The following is a 6000-nucleotide window of genomic DNA, read 5'->3' on the forward strand; positions in this document are numbered from 1 at the left end:
CGAACAACGTTGGATTTTCACTTTAGATTCAGTGTCTCCTAAGGGTTTAAATCGAGACATTGAATGGTTTCTGTTCACATAGAGCTCTCCCTTAGTGCTGGTCATTCATAAGCACTGTTTGGTTTACAACCCTGCTGAGGCGCGTCACAGGAATGGCAGCCAATGAATGGGACGGTGAAGTCCCACGTGGTTTGTCTTCCTGTTTTGGCGCCTTAATCAGCTTTAAATACCTGTCAGTGGGAAAGGGCAGTGCGCTCCCTGTCACTTTTAAGCTCCTATGCTGTCAGGTATGTTATGATGTTGTATAATGTTGCACTTTATGTTCGGTTATAAGTCCTGTTTTGTTGTCCTGATGTATATTTATCTTTCACAGCTATCTTATGAACCCCTATTGGCGAGCCCTCCCGATGCAGCCCGCGGCGAAACACGGGTACCGTGTCGGGGGACGCCATTAAGTCTGTTGCCTGTATGAGTCAGAGGAGTTGCCATATTGAAGAATTAAAAGCATTTAACATATACACCGGTTGTGAGTATTCTGTCAGGATTGAACTGTGCGCCTGCACTTGTGTTTTCTGCGAGACTTCAATTACCCCAATATAGACTGGGTAAATGTATCATCGGGTCACGCTAGAGAGATAACGTTCCTGGATGGAATAAATGATAGCTTTATGGAGCAAATGGTTCAGGAACCGACGAGAGAGGGAGCAATTTTAGATCTAATTCTCAGTGGAGCACAGGACTTGGTGAGAGAGGTAACGGTGGTGGGGCCGCTTGGCAATAGTGATCATAACATGATCAAATTTGATTTAATGACTGGAAAAGGAACAGTGTGCAAATCCAAGGCTCTCGTGCTAAACTTTCAAAAGGGAAACTTTGATAAAATGAGAAAAATTGTTAGAAAAAAACTGAAAGGAGCAGCTACAAAAGTAAAAAATGTCCAAGAGGCTGGTCATTGTTAAAAAATACCATTCTAGAAGCACAGTCCAGATGTATTCCACACATTAAGAAAGGTGGAAAGAAGGCATGGTTAAAAGGGGAGGTGAAAGAAGCTATTTTAGCCAAAAGATCTTCATTCAAAAATTGGAAGAAGGATCCAACAGAAGAAAATAGGATAAAGCATAAACATTGGCAAGTTAAATGTAAGAGATTGATAAGACAGGCTAAGAGAGAATTTGAAAAGAAGTTGGCTGTAGAGGCAAAAACTCACAGTAAAAACTTTTTTAAATATATCCGAAGCAGAAAGCCTGTGAGAGAGTCAGTTGGACCGTTAGATGATCGAGGGGTTAAAGGGGCACTTAGAGAAGATAAGGCCATCGCGGAAAGATTAAATGATTTCTTTGCTTCGGTGTTTACTGAAGAGGATGTTGGGGAGGTACCCGTAATGGAGAAGGTTTTCATGGGTAATGATTCAGATGGACTGAATCAAATCACGGTGACCCTAGAAGATGTGGTAGGCCTGATTGACAAACTGAAGAGTAGTAAATCACCTGGACCGGATGGTATACACCCCAGAGTTCTGAAGGAACTAAAAAATGAAATTTCAGACCTATTAGTAAAAATTTGTAACTTATCATTAAAATCATCCATTGTACCTGAAGACTGGAGGATAGCAAATGTAACCCCAATATTTAAAAAGGGCTCCAGGGGCGATCCGGGAAACTACAGACCGGTTAGCCTGACTTCAGTGCCAGGAAAAATAGTGGAAAGTGTTCTAAACATCAAAATCACAGAACATATAGAAAGACATGGTTTAATGGAACAACGTCAGCATGGCTTTACCCAGGGCAAGTCTTGCCTCACAAATCTGCTTCACTTTTTTGAAGGAGTTAATAAACATGTGGATAAAGGTGAACCGGTAGATATAGTATACTTGGATTTTCAGAAGGCGTTTGACAAAGTTCCTCATGAGAGGCTTCTAGGAAAAGTAAAAAGTCATGGATAGGTGGCGATGTCCTTTCATGGATTGCAAACTGGCTAAAGACAGGAAACAGAGAGTAGGATTAAATGGGCAATTTTCTCAGTGGAAGGGAGTGGACAGTGGAGTGCCTCAGGGATCTGTATTGGGACCCTTACTCTTCAATATATTTATAAATGATCTGGAAAGAAATACGACGAGTGAGATAATCAAATTTGCAGATGACACAAAATTGTTCAGAGTAGTTAAATCACAAGCAGATTGTGATAAATTGCAGGAAGACCTTGTGAGACTGGAAAATTGGGCATCCAAATGGCAGATGAAATTTAATGTGGATAAGTGCAAGGTGATGCATATAGGGAAAAATAATCCATGCTATAATTACACGATGTTGGGTTCCATATTAGGTGCTACAACCCAAGAAAGAGATCTAGGTGTCATAGTGGATAACACATTGAAATCGTCGGTTCAGTGTGCTGCGGCAGTCAAAAAAGCAAACAGAATGTTGGGAATTATTAGAAAAGGAATGATGAATAAAACGGAAAATGTCATAATGCCTCTGTATCGCTCCATGGTGAGACCGCACCTTGAATACTGTGTACAATTCTGGTCGCCGCATCTCAAAAAAGATATAATTGCGATGGAGAAGGTACAGAGAAGGGCTACCAAAATGATAAGGGGAATGGCACAACTCCCCTATGAGGAAAGACTAAAGAGGTTAGGACTTTTCAGCTAGGAGAAGAGACGACTGAGAGGGGATATGATAGAGGTGTTTAAAATCATGAGAGGTCTAGAACGGGTAGATGTGAATCGGTTATTTACTCTTTCGGATAGTAGAAAGACTAGGGGACACTCCATGAAGTTAGCATGGGGAACATTTAAAACTAATCGGAGAAAGTTCTTTTTTACTCAACGCACAATTAAACTCTGGAATTTGTTGCCAGAGAATGTGGTTCATGCAGTTAGTATAGCTGTGTTTAAAAAAGGATTGGATAAGTTCTTGGAGGAGAAGTCCATTACCTGCTATTAAGTTCACTTAGAGAATAGCCACTGCCATTAGCAATGGTTACATGGAATAGACTTAGTTTTTGGGTACTTGCCAGGTTCTTATGGCCTGGATTGGCCACTGTTGGAAACAGGATGCTGGGCTTGATGGACCCTTGGTCTGACCCAGTATGGCATTTTCTTATGTTCTTATGTTCTTATGATGGGAAGGGGATAGCCCAATGCACTGGCACACCTCATTTATGCTTTTTCAACAGAGAGTGCTGGCTAAAGGGAGTGATGCTGCTTATGCATCAATGGTGTCCAGAGAGCTGAACTTGACCCTGTGACCACAGATCTCACAGAATGGTGCTGACTCAAACGTTTTCCCAAGGAGGCAGACTATACTGTACTATGAAAGGAAGACCTACTGCCACTCCTTAGAGATTTACGCAGTTCTTCCAGGCACATGGCCGTGGAACACTGTGAATACAGACACATCCATCCAGAGGCTTCACACATTTTCTGGTTGTGGTCTATTCCAAACTGCAATAGGATAATTTGTGGCTGTCGATCAGGGACATGACTTTCCCACATGAGCAATTTTTTAACTTACTCACCGTTGTTGATTTTTTTCTTGTGGCATGACATCCAGTAAGAGGAAATATTTCCTCTTCATTTATTTTATTAGGTAGCACTTAAAAATCTTTTAATGTGGCTGCAGAAGCAGTGAGTCAAGGCAGAATAGGATTCTTGAAGCAAAAATTTGTTTGAGGTAAAAAATAGAAGATAGACAACATGCACATACAAAAATGACTGAGAAGGTTCACAAAGCAATGACCACACAGGAATTCTCACACATGCTTTGTAGAGCTCAAAGCTCTACAGCTTGGACAGACAAGTCAGTTTGGTGCCACCGGATGACATCATTCACATGTAATGGCTAATTCACTCTGCTTATTGATGGAAAATTAAGATGAATAAGAACTTTGTTTGCATTAAGTAATTTTGAGACTTTGAAAAGGACTATAAACTATTTTTTTCTTTTTTTCTAACTATTGTATCTATTGGATTTGTTTTGTACCTGCTGAAGCTATTTTTTCAGTTAACTTTTCTTTGCTTTGTAACATATTTTTTTAAGTGGACTGTTTATTTTTTGTATATTTATGGGGTATTCCTGCCCTCATTCCACAGGAGCTCTGTTTCTCCACACTGTGAGAAGAACCAGTGTTCTCAAAGGCTGGGAAATGTGGCCCTCCCCCCTGAGTAGGGTTACACTTATTCTCCAGTAATTTAAATCCAGGAGGATCAAAAACTTAGCATAAAGGTGGTATTGATTCTGCTGGCAAATTTAATAACTTCTCAGGAGGACATATACTTGACAAGGGGAAGTTAATAATACGTAAAATTTTATAGCAAGAAGAGTTTTCTAACAATTCCAGTTTTTTCCATAGCACAAAACTGTTCTTCACAAATGTTATATTGGTATCTGGTACGATTACCATCTGTTTATCTAAGTGAGTTTAGTGACTTGAAGCATGGCTTTTTTTATCTTGAGACTGAAATTTAATAGACATATTAAATGAAAGCCTGCATAAATGAGAAAGTCAACCAGATAATAAACCTTCCGTTTTTGCCATTATTTTCCAAATTTCCTCCAGGGACACTCCTTGAAGTACAACAGGGATATCCACGGAGGATGGTGACCACTGAAACCAGGACTTCTTGCAGCGAAGCCCATTGCTCTGCCTTCAAAAATTCCTCATCTCTGCTTGCAGGGCCATTGTAACTATGCTTGCTGCAGTTCCTTAATTAAAGGATGAGGCCTAGTAAAATGATGTTCCACTGCAAGGGAGGGCTATGCAGTCCAGGTCTCATTCCAGCTACCGGTGTGCTGCTTCCTTCTTAAACTTTGTTACCATCATTGCAGACTGTTTCGGGGAAGAACACTAGGATAGTGAGGACCTAAAGATTGCTCAGCGGTAATGGAGTCCAAGCACCAGGACCAAGGGAAATCTCAGTGATCGAAAGGTCCATTGATTGCTCCAGAACCCCTATCCCTTCAGCAGTACTCTAGCAAGATCTTGAGAGGCAGTATAATCAAGATAATATGTAAATAAGAATTAAAAATAGCAAGGGAGCAGAGCCATCAGAGAGAACCTCTGAAGACAGTCGTCATCTTGGATTTACCCCACCTTCAAGATTTAATTCTGAGCTGAATGTTTTGAAGAAGGATAACAGTGTTCTGGATCAACATATAATTCCAGTTCATGAAGGATTACTGCTGAATATGACCAGGTACCTATCTTAGAGGGAAATTTACTAAGCATTCTTCCCATAGACACAGAATGGGAGAAAACTCTTAGTAAATCTGGCCCTAAAGTTTTATATCTATGAACTTTGCCAAGTCAATAAAAAGTAATTCAACCTAAATGAAAACCAAATTACTATGATCTAAACATTTTATTACATGAAAGAACCCATACAAAATTATTTCACCACGGCATTCAAAACTACCTTTAGAACTGAAAGGGTTGATATAAAGTGACATTTCAGATGCTACTTACAAAATAATTGCAGTCAGTGCCTTTAACTGAACATGTATTCTTAGTATATTATTTCTATTCATTAAAGAAAAAATGCTTCTTCTTTGCTTCAATCAGCTTTCATGGGAAATAAAATTCAGTGGAAAGAGCTGACTCAAGCTGTACACAGCATGACAGCAGCCCTGTTTCAGCAATAGCCTAGTAAGCACATTTTTTACATTAAAAAAAAATCCTCCAGCACTTAAACATAAAGTTCCAATCTTTAAACATATGACGGTACAATGTACATGCTGCCAAACATTCAGATGATATGTTCATTAAAAAACAGAAATATATCCCCCCAATCTTGCTTGGAAAAGTGGAATCAGAATATGTTCAGGTTGTGATACATCTTCAGGGATTCATGGGAAATGCTTTTCATATTCCTCATCACTTAAAATTCAGTAAATATTAATATCCATTTTATATAAGTGCCTGTCCTGTGTGTGTGTGTGTATAGGTAGCCTGTATGTGCAGGTGGGGAAGGGAGAACAGTGAAATAGAAACATGTTATCA

General features: G+C 39.6%; 1 long non-coding RNA gene across 1 annotated transcript in view; it reads left to right on the forward strand.

Annotated features, from left to right (window-relative positions):
• The window catches only part of LOC115086259, a 210580-nt gene extending 205022 nt beyond the window's left edge, over positions 1–5558 (forward strand). The window contains exon 5 of the long non-coding RNA XR_003855190.1: positions 4561–5558. This is a non-coding gene — a long non-coding RNA (uncharacterized LOC115086259). The remainder of the gene's footprint in view (positions 1–4560) is intronic.
• The last annotated feature ends 442 nt before the right edge of the window (positions 5559–6000 follow it).

Source organism: Rhinatrema bivittatum, chromosome 2 (genome assembly GCF_901001135.1).
Source record: "Rhinatrema bivittatum chromosome 2, aRhiBiv1.1, whole genome shotgun sequence".
NCBI classification, from domain to species: Eukaryota; Metazoa; Chordata; class Amphibia; order Gymnophiona; family Rhinatrematidae; genus Rhinatrema; species Rhinatrema bivittatum.